Raw genomic sequence first — 21,810 nt, 5'->3', positions numbered from 1 at the left:
TTCCCTTTGTAGCTCAGTGGAAACAAATCTGACTAGTATCCATGAGGATGTGGGTTTGATCCCTGGCCTTGCTTAGTGGGTTAAAGATCTGGCATTGCTGTGAGCTGTGGTGTAGGTCACAGACACAGCTTGGATCTGGCATTGCTGTGGCTGTAGTATAGGCTGACAGCTACAGCTCCAACTGGACCTCTAGCCTGGGAATCTTCATATGCTGCAAGTGTGATCCTAAAAAGCAAAAAAAAAAAAAGATTCTTCGAATAAGTAAAAAAAAAAAAAAAATAGCCTTTTTGCTATTTCTTTGGGCTGCTCCCGCGGCATATGGAGGTTCCCAGGCTAGGGGTCTAATCGGAGCTGTAGCCCCTGGCCTACGTCGGGGCCACAGCAACGCAGGATCCGAGCCGCATCTGCAACTTACACCACAGCTCACGGCAACACCGGATCCTTAACCCACTGAGCAAGGGCAGGGACCGAACCCGCAACCTCATGGTTCCTAGTCGGATTCGTTAACCACTGCGACACAATGGGAACTCCCAAAAAATATTTTTGAGACATTTACTAAAACAAAATAAATAAGCCATGAAAGTGTTTGTCAGATATTTGCCAGTACCATTTTCTAAAACATTTATGGGAAGAAAAAGCTTTGTGAAAACATGAAAAATCACTTTACTTTAAATTTGTTTATATTTTTCTATTTAGACAAACTTGGTTTTTTTTTTTTTAACCGAAAGAGTTTTCTTATAACTTGCCTTGTGTATACAGCTCATTCAAACAATACAGTAGTCAAGCCATGTTTATCAGATTATAGATCAGTCATGCACACCAAATGTATTATTTGTGCTGGAGTTTTCCACATATAAATTGAATATAACAATGTTTTTAATTCTTGAATAATGTACATAACTATAATTTACATCAACTATCAACAAAAAGGCTTACTGAGCTTCAGAGTTTTTGGTTTAATGTTGGAAATCAAGTGGACTAAATATTAAATGATGTCCTTTTATGATTGCTTAGTCCCACTATGGTTGTAAATACAGATGCCAACTTTTTACACCAAAACAGATTGTTGTTTTGTTTTGACAGTCATTTAGCTGATCCAGAATATACCTCTTTAAACCTGTGTTACACTATTATCAAAATAAAACTTGAGGTCAAGTTTCATTTAATTAGTATATCTCCAAGAGTATTCATGCAGACTCGAGTATGAGAAACAATGGACTGTATGTTTAGATATTTTTAAATTTACTCACTGAATTTTCTTATTAAAGTTAATGTGTGGCTATCATGTCATATAATTAAAAGGTTATTAATAAGTAGGTTTCTTTTTGTTTTTGAAAATTTACATTAAGATTCTTTAAAAATTTGGGTTATCTTTAGCTGCTATTAATAAGAAATTATAATACTTCCCAAGAGCAGCCAAAAATACTACTGTTAACACAGAAGTTGAACACCTTAGGAACTTAAGAAATTATGTATTCCTGTTCTGGGGGTGGCTGCCTGCCTTAAGAAAAAGATCAGGATGTGGGAAGAGCAGGCTTTTACTCAATGCCGCAAACACTCGCCTGTGCCTCCTGGGAGACCGGAACTTGAAGGAAGTTTGTTCAAAGAACTCTGGAGGTGTAAATGTACCTTCCTCTTCTCTGTCTCACAGATCTTGTTTAAAACAGTATTGTCTCATCAATAACAGAGAAAGTAATGAATAGACCCCAATATAGGTTTATTTATCACTAAATTATAGACATTTCACAGTATTAGGTATAGTGTGTGTGTATGTATATGTTAGAAACTAAGGAAGATAAAGAAATACGTATTTTAGAAAATGATACTTTTTGTATCACTATAAAATAAATTTTACTTTCACTAAATACATTAACTATCTTAAGAATTACGTGGTTAATATGCTTCCTTATTCTTAAAAATCTTGATTTAATTATTTGTGAAGAGTGATTTAAAAGCCTGATAGTTACTTCAGCTTATTTTCATACTTGTTTTTTTTTTTTACTTGTTTTTTGAGGGTTTTATTTATTTATTTATTTATTTATTTATTTTTTGACCATCAGAGCTAAAAAGATACATGACAAAGACTTCAAGATCCAGATGAATGTGCATTGTTGACTTAATTCATTTTTATTTACCTTTATTTAGCAATTACACAGCATTTTGAAAAGTTATTACTAAATTCCCCATTTTCCTGGTGCCAATTAGGTATTCTTACAAGCTAATTAAAAAGTGTTGTATTTTAGATTTTAACAAATTAGTCTAAAAACAAAGGTTTGCATATTTGGTCCATTTCTTAAAACTATGAAAACAGAACACCTTTCTGTTAGTTTGGAACTAATTTATTCCATATTTTAATTGCTTTTGGAACTGTTTTGTAATTTAGACATATTAATAGATTAGAAAAATTTGTTTCCAAGTTTTCCAACATGCAGATGACATTAAAAAAAAATTGACACAGACATACTCTCTCAGTAGCATGATTGTCTTTTGAAAAATATTTGCTCATTTTAAAAAGTCACTTTTTCTTTGAAAGAACATTCTGAATGTTAATTTTTTTTAAAATTCTTGTTGGACAACATAGTGCGGATTGTTAGTCCTATAGGAAGAGGCCAGTAAATTTGCAAAGGTTGACTTTCATTTTTTCATGATCTGTAACTTTCTAATATGCAGATTGTCAAAGTGTCAGTGTTAATCCATTTGCTACATTTTAGTGCAGCTTAGTTTATTTTCTTAGATTAAAAAGTCTGCATAAGTGGGAATTTCTTTCTGTACCCCACTGATTGTTTTGTGTACATGTCCCACTTTGGAAATCACTGATTTAGAGAATACATGGAGAAGCCCTATCGGCTGAAGGATGTGCCACCTGGAGTTGGGGAAAGTAGTTATCCCCGCCTGGCCTTTTTCAGCAGACATGGAATGAGTGTAGCTAGGATAGCAGACTTGTATGCCTGTGTAGAGAAATTTGAATTATTCTTCTTGCTGATTTCTGCCAGAGCAATCCTCTGAGGAAAACACATTATCTTTATAGGGGAAGAGTGCCCCATACTTTTAAACCCCATTAATTCATTTTCCACTTAGGTCTGCTGAAAGTATAGAATAAAAATCCTCTTAGGAGTTTCAACAAATTCTTATGTGGTAAAATTCCACTTGGATCTACAAGAAAAAGAGCTTTTTATGTAAGCATAGAGGTGGATGTCATGGAATTGTCTAAAGAAGCAGGGATCTCCAAGCAGTGTATCAGAAGCAGATTTCATATGCAAATGTGCAAGAAAGGGATGCCAAGTTAGCATGCTATAGAAACTTTTTAGAGACAGACTCTCTGGACAATTTAGGAAAAATTATCTAAGGATTTTTTTCCTTCATTTGTAAAATAGAGGTAACAATAGTAATTGGCAAAAAATTTTTCTAAGGATTACATGAGATAATGCAAGTGAAGCTTTGCTTTATTGTTAATATATTTTTATTATTATGTTATTGTTATTAGTTATTATTTAGATAGCTTTTTCTCTACTTTTCCATGTACCTTTCCTGGGTCTGGTACATGTTTAGCTCAGAATAACTAAATGAGTCCTTAGGTAATAATTTAAGGCATAGATGGAAACAAACATTCTCTTTAACATTATGAAAAACAAGATGTAATAATAATAACAACAACAACTATCATTTATTGAGCACTAGAAACCAGGCACTCTTCTAGGTGCTTTATGTAAATTAATGTATTTGATACCATCATGAGCCCATGGGTTATGTACTATTACTATCTGTGTTTTTATAGTGAAGGAAACTGAATTACAGAAAGAAGTTCGATTAATTTAATCCAAGGGCACCCAGATAGAAGGACTGGAATCAAATATAAGCAATCTAGATGATAGCAGGATATGAGTCCTGAAAGTATGGAAGGTCTGCCTTTGTTTTAAATAACACAGCTTGAGGGGTCCTTATGCCCTATCGCTCCTTCCATCCTTGATATGAAATTCTTGGCACCCATCCAGCAGTGGAACACAATGAAGCCAAATGGCTGGAAACCTAGTGGAAACCCACATAAAGAAAAGACCCAGGGCTTAGGATCGGGGTTGGAACTATGGAAAGAGACCAAAAGTGGAGGAGGAGAGAAAAGAGGTGGGGTCCAGGGTAAAGTATTGTTTCTTCTGGTTAAGAGTGGGCTGCCAGGACTGGTATCCTGAGTAGGATTGCAGCAACAACAACAAATTTTTATTTTGTATAGTACACAAAATGCTCTGGCCAAGGGACAGAATGGTAATTGATATCTAGCCTTTTGCTCAGCTTGCCAACCCTATGGATTATTCCAACAAAAGGAACCAAAAATGTCCAGTGCAATAATGATATAAAGGGATGACAAACCTGAGAGGCTTTTTTTTTTTTTCAGTCTATAATGTTTTACTATGATTTAGATTTTTTTTCCAAAAGAACAAAATTATATAGTATAAAAATTTAGGTGTCAGAAAGACTCAAAGGCTGTATTTCAGTTTCTTCAGGTTTTATTTCCAGGCATTAAGTATGTAATACAGTTGTTGCCACTGTTGTTTTCCAAATGTCTGATGGGTGTTATGACCGACAACTCCTTTTCTCTGGGTTTGATCAATTTTGTAGTAGACCATTTTAGTTTTTGTTTGTTTGTTTTTGTTTTTGTCTTTTTTGTCTTTTCAGGTCTGCACCCATGGCATATGGAGGTTCCCAGGCTCGTGGTCTAATTGGAGCTACAGCTGCCGGCCCACACCAGAGCCACAGCAAGGCCAGATCTGAGCCGAGTCTGCAACCTACACCACAGCTTAAGGCAACAGCAGATCCTTAACCCACTGAGCTAGGCCGGGAATTGAACTGCAACCTCATGGTTCCTAGTCAGATTTGTTTCTGCTGCACCATGATGGGAACTCCCCATTTTAGTTCTTACTGCATCAATAACAAATGCTTCAACATTATCAGCTACAATCTGAAGTTGTTGTTGCACTGTGTCAAAATAAGTTTCTTTATTTTCCACTGCCATTCCCATAAAAGTAAGTAGCCTAATTTTTGCCTATTCAGTTTATGTAGTAGGCCACGTAAACCAATGAAGTCTTTATTATTCTGATAAAACTTGACATGTGATGCCAACTTAGCACTCCCAAAAATGGTTAAAAGATCATGAATAAGCTCGCCTTCCAAAAACTTGACTGGTTTCAAAGTAAGAAGGTGGTCAAAAAGAAATGAATTCGGATCTTTCAGTGCTTGCACAGTATACCTGTGAGCATCAGCTCAAGCCTGGGAAGCAATTCTCCATGTAACTTCCTAGCAATTTTACCATGATTTTTGAAGCAACATCACTTTTCTTACAATCTACAAGTGCCTCATAAAATAGCCTTAAAAGGATGTGGGTTTTTTTTGTGTTGAGGTTCCAGTCAGAAATCCATTTTCTAACTTGTATCCAGCTCAGTTGGAATATACTGGATGACCCCACAAGATGCTGCCACTTTAATGAGACTGCAATATACTGTATATCTTATAGGAGTCTTCTTACCCATCCCATTAAAATGTTGCTTAGCAGCTGTGAGTTTCAGAGATGGATGTTCACGTCCCAAAATTCGACTAGTTTCTCACACAGGCTCTCAATCTGAGCTTCTTGCTTATCTGGCTCCAGGATCAACAGGAGGGATACTTTCATCTTTATCATCTCCCTTCAGACATACATCATAGGCTTCAATAATTTGAGCTAAAGCTACATGAGGTCCACCTTCTGAGTTCTTTTCTGAAATTTCAGCTCCTCTAGATTTCAAATAAGCTCGAAGTTCAGCAGCCTGATCTTGCTCACTGATGCGGATGAATGTCCGGTTGCTCATGGTAAAGACAGGGGCATGGCAGACCCTCTGCTCCCAAAGCACACTGACCAGAAAAGAGATGAGAGGCCTTTTGAAAATGTGTTCATGTGTTTGGCCTCTGAAGAGTAAAGTCTGGTATCTTAGAGGTCGTAGTGGAATTGGATACACGGAGATGATAACTAAGTTTGTGGGATTGGGTTAGTTTTCCTTCAAGTGAATTTGGGTCAGCAAAAGACTCAGGGAAAGATTTGGGGGTGTTCACTAATAAAATGACACATGGTGGACGAAGAGGCAGTGAAGGAAACTCAGAAGAAGTGGAAAAGTAGAAAAGGCAAGTCATGAGACTTTAGGACAAAAATCCTAAAAATCTGCTTAGTGAATTTGAGTTGAGTAGAAAAATATTTTAGTAGTTCAGTACAAATAAGAATGACCAGGAAAACATCATTAGATTTTGCGCTTAAAAGACCTTTGGTGAACTAAGACAAAGTAATTTGGGTCATGTGGAGGGGATGGACGTCTTCTGCAGGGAGTTTGGAAGTTCGGGATTAGGAGATAGAGCAAAAGTTTTTGAGTAAGAGAAATAGAGAGTAGGGAAATAACATGAGCAATTGCTGGATATTGGGGATTTTATTTTTAGGAATATAGAAGAAAGAGAACCAGAAGGAATAGAAACTGAAGTTGGAAATTGGAAAGGTGTAACTAATAGAGCAGGAGGCCACAGGAAACAGTGTCATCAAGGACTCAAGTGGAGAATAAGCCTTGAAAGAGAGTTTCTTCTTGGGGAAAAAGAGGTGAGAATATGGAAATTCTTATTTTTTATGAAATATTAAGTGGAGATAGCTGCAAAGGGCTCCTGGATCCAGTTCTTCTATGTGTGGAGGCTTTTGCACACCAACATCCAATTCTCTGATGCTATAGCTGTGTCTGAGAATTCATCTCAATTCTGAAACTGTCTACCCAGAAATAAAATGAGATTCTACAGGTAAAGGGCTCAGTTTCCGTAAGGCCAACCTCCATGTCAGATACTAGTTTCAAGTTCAGGTTGTTAACTGTGCTTTTAGCCTATTGACTATAAATCAAGGATTCCAGCAACCTCCCCCTTGGCTTTGATTAATTTGCTGGAATGGCTTATAGAATTTAGGAGAGCTTGTTTACTCATTAATTACCAATTTATTATAAAAGAATATTAAATGCTATAAATCACTAGCCAGATGAAGAGATTATAGAGTGAGATCCTGAGCAAAGGAACTTCTGTCCAGTATTAAATTCACTGTGACGCATCAGGTGTTCTGGTTTCTGACAGGGAAATTCTGGAAAAGGGCAAAATTTGGCCTTTTGGGTTTTTAAGGGAGGCTCAATTACACGGTCATGGTTGAATAAATCATTGCTCAATTGTGATTGATTCCACCTCCAGCCCCTGTCTCTTCCCAGGAAATCAGAGGCTAAGACTGAATGTTCTGATCCTCTAATCACAAAGTTGGTTTTCCTGGCAACCAGCCCCTACCCTTTATGGGGGGACCCAAAAATCACTTTCCCTGGTGCTTTTTCTGGAACTGAGGACTAGAAACCAAATATTATATTTTTTTTCCCTTATTGATCAGGAAATTTCAGGGGTTTGGGGAGCTATGAGCCAGAAACTGTGGATGAAGACCAAATATTTACCATTATATATATATACAACCACTATATATATGCTTTTATGTACATATTTCTCATATATATTTGGTCATTAGAAATATATATTTTCTATAAGTCACAATATTGCAGTAACTTTTAAATCTCAATGGAGGAAGAGGCAAGACAGGGAAGGGGTGGGGGGCAAAGATAGGCAGAAGAGCTTTTTGGGGTGCCATTGTGGGGAATGGGAAAGAGAAATCAAAGGAGAAAAAACAATATGGTGCATTTCTTCTCAATAGATATTTTTCTTGGTAGGTATTTATTGAGTATATCTCATGATATGGTGCTGTGTAGCTGCAAGAGAGAAAAGATAATAGCCTTTCTTTGCCAGGTAAATCTCACTAGGGAGCCAGTGTACAAACATAGCTGCAAATAAGAAGGTATCAGATGAGAAGTAAATGTATGCAGCAAATGCAAAATGAATTCAAAGATAACTATGGAAATGGTTCTTAGAGGACAAAGAACTTCAGAAGTCCTTAGAACTGACTGGCAAAGATGGGTGATGGTAAGGGAAGGTTTAATGGAGAATATTAAGTCCAATTTGAGTCATAAAGTAGGGAAATAACCTTTTTAGATGAGGACATATTAAGTAGGACATTACAGGCACAGAACTTAAAATCAATGGACCCAGAGTTTAAGCACCAAAGTAGCTCATTTCTGGGACACAGTTCTCATTTAATCAGATCACATGTGAGTCCTTTTTCTAGAGCTTTATGGGGCAGGATGGAAATTTTTTACTTTTCCTGGGATGTTAGAGAGCTGTTGAAGGTTTTTGAACTTGGCAACAATATAAAGTGATGTTTTAGTAACATTACTGTAGTTAATATAAATTATAGATTGCAGATCTATAGCAACAATCAAGGCAAGAAGGACTCAAGAGTATTTCTTGACTGTTTAATTTCCAATGAGTGCTATAATTACCAGGAAAATCCTTGGTTTTGCCTCATTATTAGAGATTCATCAATTTCTCCCATTTTTTCCTTCCCAAAGACATCTTCAGTGTGATTGATTTCTGGTTCTTTAATTCCCTCAGATTTTCAGTCATTTAAAAAATCTCCTGTCCTTTCCTCTTGGCCTTGTTTGCCCTGTCTTTGCTGTTCTTTTAATATGAGCTGTCTTGCTCTCTGTCCTAACTTTATTTAAAGAGAGACCTGCCCATCTCAGCCTCACCATGGGAGAATCTCCGTAAACTAATGGCACATGTCATTCAACTTCCTAATGTAACTGATATGTTCTATAGTATTTGCTAAGCTTTGATGGCTACTATTATTTGATATATTAATTATAAAAGTTCAATAAAGTATTTCTGCCTTTTTTTTGGTATTATAACCAACAGATGAGTGTATTAAATTTAGTGTGGTTGTGTTTGTGACTGAATACTAGCTCTAGGAACCCTAGAAGTTTCTTACCACTTTACTAAGTTCTCACTCAATTTTAATTAAATTTGAATTTTAATTAAAATTGAGATCATAAAATCATATAGATTAGTTTGAACTTTATACTCTCTTTAAAATACCAAAATCTTGCTGTTGATTGCTATTTGAATAGGTTGTTCTCTGTTTAAAACATAATCTGTTGCTGCCTTCTCTTACTGTGATTTAGCGTCCAAAACATAGTGGATGGTAAAATATATGAGATGAATATATATAAAGGGTGAGAATTAATAGAAAGAAGCCTTGAACCTGGAATGTAGATATAGCTACACACCTAAATGGCCTCAATGCTGTTTGAATCTGTAATAATCTCCCTTTATAAGCATCGTTATAGTAGTTTCTAAGTCTCTTGAAATTATCTTTAAGTTACTTAAGGCTTTAGAAAATAGAAATTCTGAGTCATTAATACTTAATGCAAATTATACTGAAGGCAGTAAGAAAGCATCAAGTAGCTAAATTGACTTTTTAATTCTGAGATCATTTATGAATGATTCAGCTCTGTCCTTCTGCTTGAACACTTCTACTTGAAACCATTTTTCGTCAGTGAAAGAGGGCCATCAAAACTTGGTTTTAACTTGAGAGTTCAAGAAAGGGTAAAAAATGAATAGAAAGAAGTCTTTATTCTGGAAAATGGATCTAATTTTGAAGTTCAGCTGGAATAAGCAATTGTTAAATTTTGTGTAGAAAATTATATCTAACTTAATAATTAACTGATTATTTGAGTAAACAAAACACAGTGTTTCTTAAAGCCTATGAATAAATACTTTTTCCAAGCATGACAGATTAAGTGAAAACAAAGAGATCGAACAAAAATGGGAGGGGGTCATGGATTTGTATCTGCATGGAGGAAGAGGGCAGTACTTTTAGGGAGTGAAATTTACATGAGCATCTGGGTCTTTTGTCATGTTTTGGATGGATGACCTGAGTCTGATATATTGGTGAATAGCATTAACAAAGGTCTGGTTGTCAAAGGCTAGGAAGAAAAATGGAATTAGCTACAGAAATGAGGTGACGTCTGTGTTTAGGGGAAAAAAACTGATTGGCAAAAGACCGGATTTGTGTGTGTGTGTTTCTACTGTATAGTGATCTTAGCTCAGGAGGATATGAAAAAAAAGCCCCCCCTTTTTTTTTTTTTGGTAAAGTTTGGGTTATGTGATGAAAGTGGATATGTATCTGTTACTAATGAAATGACATGATAAACTCAATGAATTTGTAACTCATAACACATTAATTTCACCAACTTGACGTTTGTAGTACTGTTTATTTCTAGTTATAGAAAATTAGAATTAAGTAAAAATGCACTGGAATTCAAGAGAAGTTCGCTCTTTTTTTTTCTGTATAAACCATGCCATCCAGAGTAGAGAACCATATCTAATCTCCCAATTAGGTCAGGCCCCAGGATAATCAATCTCTTTAACAGCAGATGCCTTGTTTTAGCAAATGAATGCTTGGTTTCAAAAGAAGTTTTGTGTTTGGAGAGGAGTGTAGTTGGCATGGGTGATTAGAAGCCTTTTAAACCCTATAAAAGCTTCTGTAGATTGTTTTATATCCACACTTTGTGAACTGAAGTAATGCTGTATATATCCATCTTAAAATGAAGTTGGTGGGACTTTCTACAGCCTGTGAGAACATCTACATGCATATAAATATTTGAGGTCCAGAATTATCTTAACACCCGTTTGAATTATGCTGTGATTTTGATAACATCTAAAACTACTGTATATGTTTTTAGTAAGGTGTCCTTCATATTTATTATGTATGCTCCTTAATGACAATAACCTAATTAATAGATTAGCATTTTCTAAGCTGAAAGTGCAAGTTAACATGATTCTCATATTTATTGTCTGGGCTACATTAATATTAGTTTGTGAGTACTTCCTATCTTATGCCTTTTCAGTTCATACCATATGCAAATAGGAAGTGTATGAGACAACTTTGAAATAATTAAAAATTAAAGTTTATAAAACTGTGTATTAAGTTAAAACTATATATTGACTTAATTTTGCTCACAACTCAACTCATTTAAGATACTGAAGTATAGTGAAATACTTTCCAATATGGCACAATAAAAATATTCTAAGGCTTCAATAAATTATTTTAAATAATCATTGTTCAAAATTTGATTATTGGAACTTATCATTGAGGCCGGAAAGTGATACATAAAATAAATCAGAAGGCTACAAATTACCTATTACCTTTTTTTAAAGAGAGTAGAGTATATAATTAGAAACATGGTGTTGAAACTTTGCAAGATAGTTAAGAAGAAAAGCATTCACCAACATATTTTGTATGTTACCATTTCAACTTTGTTATATAATGGTCAGTTCTACAATTTTTCTCTGTGGAAAGTTAATATTTTTCATAGTGAAAGTTGATAAAACAATTGAAAAGTTAAAAGCAGATGGCCTTTAATTTAAGAAACATTTAATGCTGATTACTTACCTTTCACACAACTTAAATGTTGGTAAACATATAGAATTATATTAATGTTTTAAGTAAGGTTTTAAGACTAAATTGGTTGATAAGGTAGAGATACAAGGAAATAAGATTTTTAAAATACAGGCATTCTTTTTTTTTTTTTTTGTCTTTTTAGGGCCACACATGCAGCATATGGAGGTTCCTAGGCTAAGGGTCAAATTGTAGCTACAGCTGCCAGTGTATATCACAGCCACAGCAATGCGGGATCCAAGCCAGTCTGTGACCTACACCACAGCTCACTTCAATGCCGGATCCTTAACCCACTGAGCGAGGCCAGGGATTGAACCATCATCCTCATAGATACTACTAAGGTTCACTACTGCTGAGCCACAACAGGAACTTCTAAAGGCATTCTTAATAATACCAAATACCAAAATAGAACTATTATGCTCACTTGTGCTTATTCTAATGTATAGCAGTATCTTAATATGATTAGTAGAATAGCTTCCATATATTAAGAACTTCTATATATTAAAAATTTTAACTGGAAGACTGTTTATAATGTCCCGGTCTGTTACTCAGCTACATTTTTTGATTTAAAACTTAGTTATCACAGCATATCAGGTGTATTCATTTGATTTAATGAAATTAACACTTAAGTTTATACAATAGTTTTCTTACTCAGATCCCAGTGATTTTCAGAATCCAGAGACTTACAAGCTGAAATTCTTTGTTATTATGGAGGTATTGTAGCTAAATTTATACATGGATTATTTCTTCCTTGACAGGCACACATTGACACGCCCACACATGCACTCTAGTATGAAAAAAAAAAATCTGAAAGAAAATATAGCAAAATGTATATCTTTGGGTGATGGATAGATTTGGGGTGATTTATAAAATCTTATTTACTATATGATATAGACTTTATGATTCTTTTATAACTAGGAAAATAAACAAATACTTTCAGTTTCAAAAAATATACATTACTACTCCAGCATAGTAGTATACATATACGAATATATAATTTGATAATAATTTTATAATATACTTTGACATTAACTTTTTATGTCCTCTTGAGTCCATGTAGAACCTGTAAGGGCAAAGGCCCTGTTCTTTCCTGGACACTGCTTTCCTTGGCCATACTATTGAAATAAACCACTCAGTGGAAGGTACATTTTAATGACTGTAAACTATAAGAAGTATGTTAAAGCATCGCAGGAATGATCCAGGATAATAGACATTGAACATGGTAAACAAATTTTATCTATCCAGGATCTATCAACCCTTTTATACTCTTAAAAATGATTGAAAACCCTCAAAGAGCTTTTGTTTAGGTAGGTTATATCCAGGGCTATTTATGACATTAGATAGTAAGTCTGAGACATCTTTGAAATGTTAATTAATTCACTTTAAAAACCACAAATACCATCACATATTAAAAATGCATAAAATACATAAAATACATTGAACCACCGCTTAAATGTCTGAGCTTGATTTCTTAATTCTTAGATACATCAACTTTAAAGTTTACTGTTTGTTGCTCGGATGTGATCTTAAAGTTTTTGTTTTTCATCTTTTTGATAGTAATTTTATATATGTGAACTTACCAGATATGAGCAGCATAGGAATACAGTAAAGTTTGCTCAATGGTTATTGGCATGGTGTTCTACTGTTGTGAAGTTTTATCCTCATTAGAAGTATGAAAGAAATTTCAAAGAAAACCTTTGCTTGAGCCCTGAAAACCAAAATATTGATTTTTAAAAGAAAATATTTGTTTCAATGCTAAGTTTTTATGACAGAAAACGAAGCCAAAATACATTTTCTTTTGTGATACTCATAATGTCAGATTTTATTAAAAATAACTAAGAATGTTCCCACACAGTGCTTTTGATGATGTCTCCTTTCTTTGTAAACATTTGTACAAAATGTCTCAACATGAAATCTGTTATTAAAAACTTCTTAAAATCGTTCTTTTAAAATTGAGGTGTAGTTGACTGCACTAGGAAATGTGGATGACATGTTTTCATGTTCTTTTTTTGAGTGACAAAAACAATGTTGTCACTCTTGACTCACAAGTGAAATAGCAGTGCTAGAGGTTTCCTGCAGATATGGCTAGCAAATATATTCAAGATTCCAAGGAAACCATCTTTTATCCTTTTTGCTCTCCCAGAATAGATCAGATTTTCCTAATGTACGCTCTCATTGCTACATCCTTGGATTTCCCCACACTGCACTCATTGCAGTTGGTGAAATTATTTCTTTGCACAATCATTTGGTTGATAACTGCTTCTGTCACTATGGTATTAGTTCCAAGAAGGAAAGGTCCGAACCAGTTTTTTAATCTCATGCCCAGACTTCATCAGTGTTTGGCACATGACAGGAACTCTTTACAAGCTACAGGATATATGATAGAACACTGCTGATCATTTAATATACTTTAGATTCCCCAGAATATTTTCCTATACCTTTTATATTTTAGGATCCTCCATCCTTCTTTAAATTGGCTTTTTGTGATAAATGTCTTTTGTTTCTTTCTCACCTCTTTGTTCCATTTTTGTCTTCTCTCGTGGCTTTTGTTTTAATTTCTAGTTCCTTAAGCAAGTATAAAGTTGTCCTTCCCCTTACTATTTTTTCCTTTTATACACTTTCTCTTGGTTAACCATAACCACTGTGTTTCTCACATCTAAATCTCTAATCCTAAACTCTCCCTTGAACCATAGTTCTGCATCTTCCAGGGATTCTCTGTACATTTCTAACCAGATATTCATCTTTAAATCCAATAGGTCTATGACTAAATTAATTATCTTTCATCCTATATTGGTCACCCCTTGTGCTTCTCTATGTTCCAGCAGGTTCTTTTGTGTTGCCTTCATCTTTGCTTTCATCAGGTTCTATCAAGTCTCTCTCTCACTCAGGGCCCATGTTTTCATCCTAGTTCCTGTAATACTAGCTCATACCTTGGCTATTTCATCTCAGTCCTGTTGTGATGGCATTTACACTTTCCCTTCTCTGGTGGTTCTCTTGACTTTAATACATTTTGTATTCTGGTATGAGAGTAACTTTTCCCACATAATTTTTCTCTTAGAAACTTTCATTCAGTTAATAATTTGAACATTGCCTGGGCATTTGAAGGCATTAAGGAACTATATATATTTTTAGACACTGAGGTTATATTAAAAGAAAAATAGGCCAGTACCATACTGTTTTTATAACTGTAGCTTTGTAGTATAAGCTAAAGTCAGGGCACTTGATTTCTCCAGCTTCATTTTTCTTTCTTGGAATTGCCTTGGCTATTCAGGCTATTTTGTGTTTCCATACAAATTAAAAATGTTTTGGACCTAGTTCTATGAAAAATGCCATTGGTAATTTGATAGGGATTGCATTGAATCTGTAGATTGCCTTGGGTAGTATAATCACTTTGACTATGTTAATTCTTCCAAGAACATGGAATATGTTTCCATCTGGCACAAAAAACAGAAACATAGGAGAGTGGAACAGGGTGGAAAGTCCAGAAATAAACTCATCCACCTATGGCCAACTAATCTACAACAAAGGAGGCAAGAATATAGAATGGAGAAAAGACAGTCTCTTCAATAATGTGCTGAGAAAACTGGACAGCTACATGTAAAAGAATGAAATTAGAACACTGTCTAATACCATACACAAAAATAAACTCAAAGAGGATTAAAGACCTAAATATAAGACTGGATACTATAAACCTCCTAGAAGAAAATATAGGCAGAACATTCTCTGACATAAACCATAGCAGCAGTATCTTTTCAGATAAACCTCCTAGAGTAATGAAAATAAAAATAGGAGTTCCCATCATGGCTCAGTGGAAATGAATCCAACTAGGAACCATGAGGTTGTGGGTTCAATCCCTGGCCTTACTCAGTAGGATGAGAATTCGGTGTTGCAATGAGCTGTGGTGTGGGTCACAGACACTACTCAGATCTTGTGTTGCTGTGGCTCTGGTGTAGGTCAGCAGCAACACCTCCAATTATACCTGTAGCCTGGGAGCCTCTCTATGCTGTGGGTATAGCCATAAAAAGACCCAAAAAAGAAAAACAGAAATAAACAAATGGGACCCAATTAAACTTAAATGTTTTTACATAACAAAGGAAACCATAAACAATTTGAAAAGACAACCCACAGAATGGGAGAAAATATTTGCAAATGAAAAAATAAGGGCTTAATTTCCAAGATACACAAACACTTCCTACAGCTCAACATCAAAAAAGCAAACAACTCAGTCAGAAAATGGGCAGAAGATCTTAATAGACATTTCTCCAAAGAAGACAGACAGTTTGCCAAAAAGTACAGGAAAATATTCTCAATGTTACTAATTATTGGAGAAATGCAAATCTAAATTACTATGAGGTATCCCCTCACACCAGTCAGAATGACCATCTTCAAAAAGTCTACACATAATAAATGCTGGAGAGGGTATGGAGAAGAGGAAACCCTCTTGCATTCATTGGTAGGAATGTAAATTGGTATAACCACTGTGGAAAACAGTATGGAGGTTCCTCAAAAAACTAAATATGGAACTACCATATGATCCAGCAATCCCACTCTTGGGCATCTATCTGGAGAAAATCATAATTAGAAAAGATACATGCACCCCAGTTTCACTGCACCACTATTTACAGTAGCCAAGACATGGAAGCAACCTAAATGTCCAATGACACAAATAGATCAAAAAGATATGGTACATATATAGAATGGAATATTACTCAGCCATAAAAAGAAAAAAATAATGCCATTAGCAGAAACATGGATAGACCTAGAGATTATCATACTAAGTGAAGTAAATCAGGTGAAGACAAACAACATACTATATCACCTACATGTGGAATCTTAAAAAAAAGAAAAGATACAAACAAACTTATTTGCAGAACAGAAATAGACTCATAGATTTTGAAAAAAAACTATGGTTACCAAAGGAACAGGTCGGAGGAGGGATGGACTAGAGGTTTGGGATTGGCATATGCACACTGTGGTATATGGAATGATTAGGCTATACAGGGACCTGCTGTATAGCACAGGGAACTCTACTCAGTATTCTGATATCTACATGGGAAAAGATTCTGAAAGAGAATCGATGTATGTGTATATATGTATAACTGAATCACTTTCTAGTACAGCAGAAATAACAACCTTCTAAATCAACTGTACTTCAATAAACCAAAAAAAGTCCTTGTCTTTTACACATACATACTGAAATACTAATGAATAATTTATATGATGTCTATGATTTGATTCAAATCATATGGAGTGAGGAAAGGTGGATGGTAGTGTAGGTACAGATAGACCAGGAGTTCCCCTCATTGTGCAGTGGGTTAAGAATCTGGTGGCAGCAGTTCGGGTCTCTGTGAGGTACAGGTTCGATTCCCAGCCCAGTGCAGTGGGTTAAAGGATCTGGTGTTGCCACAGCTGTGGCATAGGCTAGGATTAAATCCCTGGCCTGGGAACTTGCATATGCTGTGACTGCCGCCATTTTGAAAAAAAGTCTTCCTATGATTCAATGATGTTTGTGCAGGGTGATAAATCTGCACTTGAAAATGGGCTTTAAATATCATCATCATCATTCCTCCCTATCACTTTTCTTCCCATCATATCTTCCCACTCACTGATGTTTCCAGCTTCCGTACATCCATTTCCTCTTCCTCTCTTGTTTCTCATCAGCCTGAAGAATAAAATTATCTTCGCATACACTCTTTGGATTATCAAATTCGAAATCATCACCAAAAGCTACAACAATGTTGGGATCCAAATCCAGTTGAGAGCCTGAAATAGGAGGAGCTACTTGACTTACCAATTCAGTATCTTCCTCAAACTCTGATGAAAATGCTGATTAAGGCAAATTAAGTCCAGCGTCTAGAATTACTAAAGTTTGTTCTTTCTCATCTCTCCTGGTAGGTGCACTGAGTTATTTTGGATGTAAGCACATAGTGCCCAAATGAATCTTTCAAGTGCCATAAGTAGTCATGATTTTCTTCAAAGAACTCTTTATAACTTCCTCTGTTTTGCTGACGTTCTTCATCATTTATTTTCTCTGTAGGAAAACAGAACTCTCTGTGGTGTATTTGCATCTGCTGCTAAAGACTCTTTGATTCCAGTCGATCTTGTGGAAAAGACACAGTATCCCTCTCTATAAAGGGCTTTCCTCCTTTGCCTCATTCTGTTGCTATGCAGGGCTCACACAGGAACAGGAGCCTGAGTGGACAAGGCCCAGCTAGCAGCCATATCTTAAGACCATGCTATAATCTACCCTGGGACTTCAAAGCGCAGTTTCAAAGAATTGGTTCAGAGACACAATAAAAGCTGCAAGTATTATTCCATCCAATAATAGCCTAAAAACACCTAATCCTTGTCTTAGCTACACCTGCAAGGTCAGTCAAAGCTGTCAAGAGTTTCAGGTTTCCTGCGTGAGTCCATGCCCTACTCAGGCTTGAAAACCCACATAGCCTAACACATTAAAGCCCCCATCTTGATCAAAACGTTGATTTCCTATGCTATTTTTTTCCCCTCCCTCCTCCATTTCTTATTTATATTTAAAGATTCCCTGTCCATTTACCAAGATGTTGGAGTTTGAGAGGATCAATAAGTCCCATTTCATTTCCCCATCCTGAGTCTGGAACCAATCCAGAGACAGATGTAGGCTCTCAGGAGAAGAAAATAATCACTTAATATATCACTTTTATTGAAAAGAAAGCTGGTTTCTAGAATCAGAGTATTCCAGACATTGTCCTTTTAAATTAAACTCAGCCTCTGGATTCCATATGTTTACTGAGTGGTATTTCTGCCTTACTTAACCCCCTAATGTGACTTATTCTTTCCATAATGGAAGCCTTCACTAGTTGTTATTTGCTCATTAATAAGTCTACTAATTTTACCCAGTTAAGATAACAATTTGAATTTCTTAAGACCTATGGCCAAATAGGCATATACCCCCAATTTAGACAGGGTGACTCACTTTGTCACTGGCACAGCTAACAAGCACAAGCCTCCCTTTTAGAGCAAGTTCCTTACTCCATTACAGGAACCTGGGCATGGCTCCTGAGGTCAGTTGATTATTGAAAAGGAATGGTTTATTTTGAATGGCCCCGTTGATTCTCCTGAACTTTCCAGTCAGGTACATCACTCCTCACCTGCTTGTGGAAGAAGTCAGAAAGGTTACATCAGTGGATGAACTTCTATATACAACCTAAATGTAACTCACCTCCCTGTAGATATATTATCTGTCCATCAATATGTGAGAGATAATTTCACTGCCCATGCTCCCACTCCCAGTCGGAAGGCTGAGGTAGTTAGCTCTGAGGCAGCTGATTGAGAAGGTTGAGCATTCATTCCTCAGAGGAAAGTACCAGGAGCACAGTAAGTTTCATCTCTAATGATAGTTGATATTGTTATGTAGATAACCTACTAGTCAGTGAAAAAGTTCAGATTTAGATGACAGAAATTTTAGTTGGAATGGTCAAACCAAATTTACTCCATATGACTATCATGTTTTTCCCCCTTCAGTATGAATTACAGAGCAGGAAATAGGAATGACCATTCGTTAGCATTAATCATACCACCGAAGAATGTTCCTGCCAAATTGTGTGGAGGCTAGGTGTAACTTAGAGGATATTTTCTCACCTTGTTTTATGAAGCATTGACATATCTGTCTTATTTTTTTATTTTCTATAGCAATAAAAATTTGAGAATTGCTTAAGAACGATGCAAAAAGAATAAGCTTTAATTAAGCTTGGAAACAAATATTATAGTTTAAAATATAATAGGTAGTCCACAGGAATATGTTTATTTACATTTTAAAATAACTGATTGTGACATTTGAAGTGATTATAATATAGCAAGTAGAGAGAAAACTATATTTTTGTAAATATAGGTCAGTGCACTAAGAGCGAGAAATTAGTATTATGAAATTCCAAAACTAGTTTGTTAATATTACAAATTAATACACACAATATTCCTTTTCCCATCTAATCATTATTTGTATAAGTTTTTGAATTCCATTTTACCTTCGTAGTTAGCTTATTAGTTGTAACTCTGCTCTATTACTTTCTAGATTAAAGTATATATTGTACATCTTTAACTCGTCACAGTCTACTGTCAAGTGATAATCCAGCATTTTACATATAGAGTAAGAACTTTAGAGTATATTTCCATTACTTTCCTTTCTGCCTTTTGCTACTGTTGTCATACAGTTTACTTCTAAGCACCTCATATACCTATATTGTTTTTACTTTGAACAGTTGATTATATTTGAAAGCTGTTTAAATAGTAATTTAGAAATTTTATTTGTACTTACCTTCATACTTACCAGATCCAGTGCTCTTCAGTCCTTTGTGGAATTACAGGTTTCCATCTGGTATCATTTTACTTCTGCCTGAAGGACTTCAACATTTTTTGTAGTGTTAAGTTTTCTATTGACGAAAGCCTGAATCTTTATTTTACTTTTTTGTTTTGCATTATCTTTTCCTGAGTGAAGAATCTCTAGTTTACTTCTAAACTAGTACTTTAAAATGTTTTTTTTTTTAGTACTTTAAAAATGTTGCTGCTTTTGTTTTCTAGCTCGCATTGTTTTTGACAAGAAATCTCCTGTCATCACTATCTTTGTGCTTCTATATATTGTCATTGTCCTTTGTTGTTTTTAAGATTTTTCTCTTTAGCTCCAGTTTTAAGTAATTTCATTATAATGTGTCTTGGTGTTGGCTTTTGTTTTCACTTGTATGTTTTTTGTTCTTAGAGTTTGTTAAGTTTCTTGGATCTGTGAGTTTGTGACTTTAATTTTTTATGACTTTATGTCTTTGGTAATTTGGTATGTTTTCAGCGTCTGTTGCTCTATATTTTTTTCCCTCCCACCCTTTTAGAGACTAAGTTACACGCATATTTGGCTACTTGTAATCATCCCACAGTTAATGGATACTCTGTTAATGTTTTCAAACTTTTTCTCTATGTATTCTATTTTGGATAATTTCTATTGCTATGCCCTCAAATTCATTAATTTTTTCTCTTCAGTGTATAATTTATTAATTTCATCTCATATATTTTTCCTTTTCTGTGTTGTAATATTAATCTCTAGGCATTGTATTTGGGTTACTTTTATATCTTCTTTGTTTTACTTACTTTCCAACTTTTCTCTTACTGATTGAATATATGGCCTATAGTTATAACCAGTTTAATATCCTTGTCTACTAATTTTATCATCTGTGTCATGCCAGTTTTGAGAGATTAATTTTTTTCTCATTATAGATTATGCTTTCCTGCTTCTTTATATGCCTGGTAATTTAAAAATTTGATATAAGACACTGTGAATTTTACCTTGGGTGCTTAGTTTTTTGAATTCCTTTAAATATTCTTGAGCTTGTTCTAGGACACAGTTAGTTGGAAACAATTTGATCCTTTATGGACCTTGCTTTTAAGCTTTGTTAGGTGAACCTCGGGTTGTATTTAGCTTAGAATTAACCCCACTAGTGAGACAAGACTCTTCTTAGTACTCTGAACCTTGACCTTTGATAATGAGATTTTTTACATTCTGATAGTTGGGACAGACATTTTTGATGCTGTTTGACCTCTAAACACTTCTTCCTTTGATCTTTTCTTTACGTGGCTTCAGGTAGTTTCCTTATGTGTATGTACTGATCAGGACTCCACTGAATGAATACTCAACAAAAACTTCTGCAGATCCCGAGTGTCTCTTCGTAAAGTGTTGTCCCGTCCACTGCTCTGTGATGCCAGTTCTAGCCACCTTCATTTTCCTGGACACCGACCTCTGTTTTTTATATCAACAAGATCCCTGGGCTCTCTCTGACATCCCTATCCCTGTGCCTTGCCCTGGACATTTTTCTGCAGGTGGTCAGCTAGGTAATCAGAGGGCTCACCTTCAACTAATCTGTGACAGAGGAGTCAAGAACATACATTAGAGGAAAGACAGGCTTTTCAGTAAGTGGTGCTGGGAAAAAATGGACAGCTACATGTAAAAGAATAAAATTAGAACATTCTCTAACACCATACACAAAAATAAACTCAAAATGGATTAAAGACCTAAATATATGATGAGACACTATAAAACTCCTAGAGAAAAACACACAGAACACTCTTTGACATATGTTTTTTGAGGTTGGAAAGCCTTAGGCTTTCTCTTAGCTAATGCCAAGCTAAAATTTATAAAGATTATGCATTCTGTGACTAATGATTTATTTTAATTGTGCTATCAGAGAGTAACATGGTTAAATTTTTTTGCCCAAAACTGGTAAGAAATTAGAAAAAGAATTGGAACATAACTGCCTTTTAAAACATTTAAATTAAAAAGAGAAGAATAGGAATGCTGCTTCATATATATTTTAATATCTATAGCCAAATCCAAAAAAATTTCATTTAGAACATTTTAGAAATCACATTTGTCTAATGGAGAAATTTAAGAATCACAGTGGCTGAAAAGTTTTTTAAGGGGATTC

General features: G+C 35.1%; 1 long non-coding RNA gene and 1 pseudogene across 2 annotated transcripts in view; one reads left to right on the top strand and one right to left on the bottom strand.

The window, feature by feature from the left end:
* Positions 1–21,810, top strand: part of LOC106504732 (uncharacterized) — an 832,408-nt gene that overhangs the window by 270,976 nt on the left and 539,622 nt on the right. The window lies entirely within an intron of this gene.
* LOC100523264 (eukaryotic translation initiation factor 3 subunit M-like) lies at positions 4,453–5,834 on the bottom strand (annotated as a pseudogene).

The sequence above is a fragment of the Sus scrofa genome, chromosome 8 (assembly GCF_054392235.1).
Source record: "Sus scrofa isolate SSC_HxYL_T2T_F1_AM1 chromosome 8, Sscrofa_HxYL_maternal_Yorkshire_Landrace_v2.0, whole genome shotgun sequence".
In the NCBI taxonomy this organism is placed as follows: Eukaryota; Metazoa; Chordata; class Mammalia; order Artiodactyla; family Suidae; genus Sus; species Sus scrofa.
This window is presented reverse-complemented; position numbering and strand designations above follow the sequence as displayed.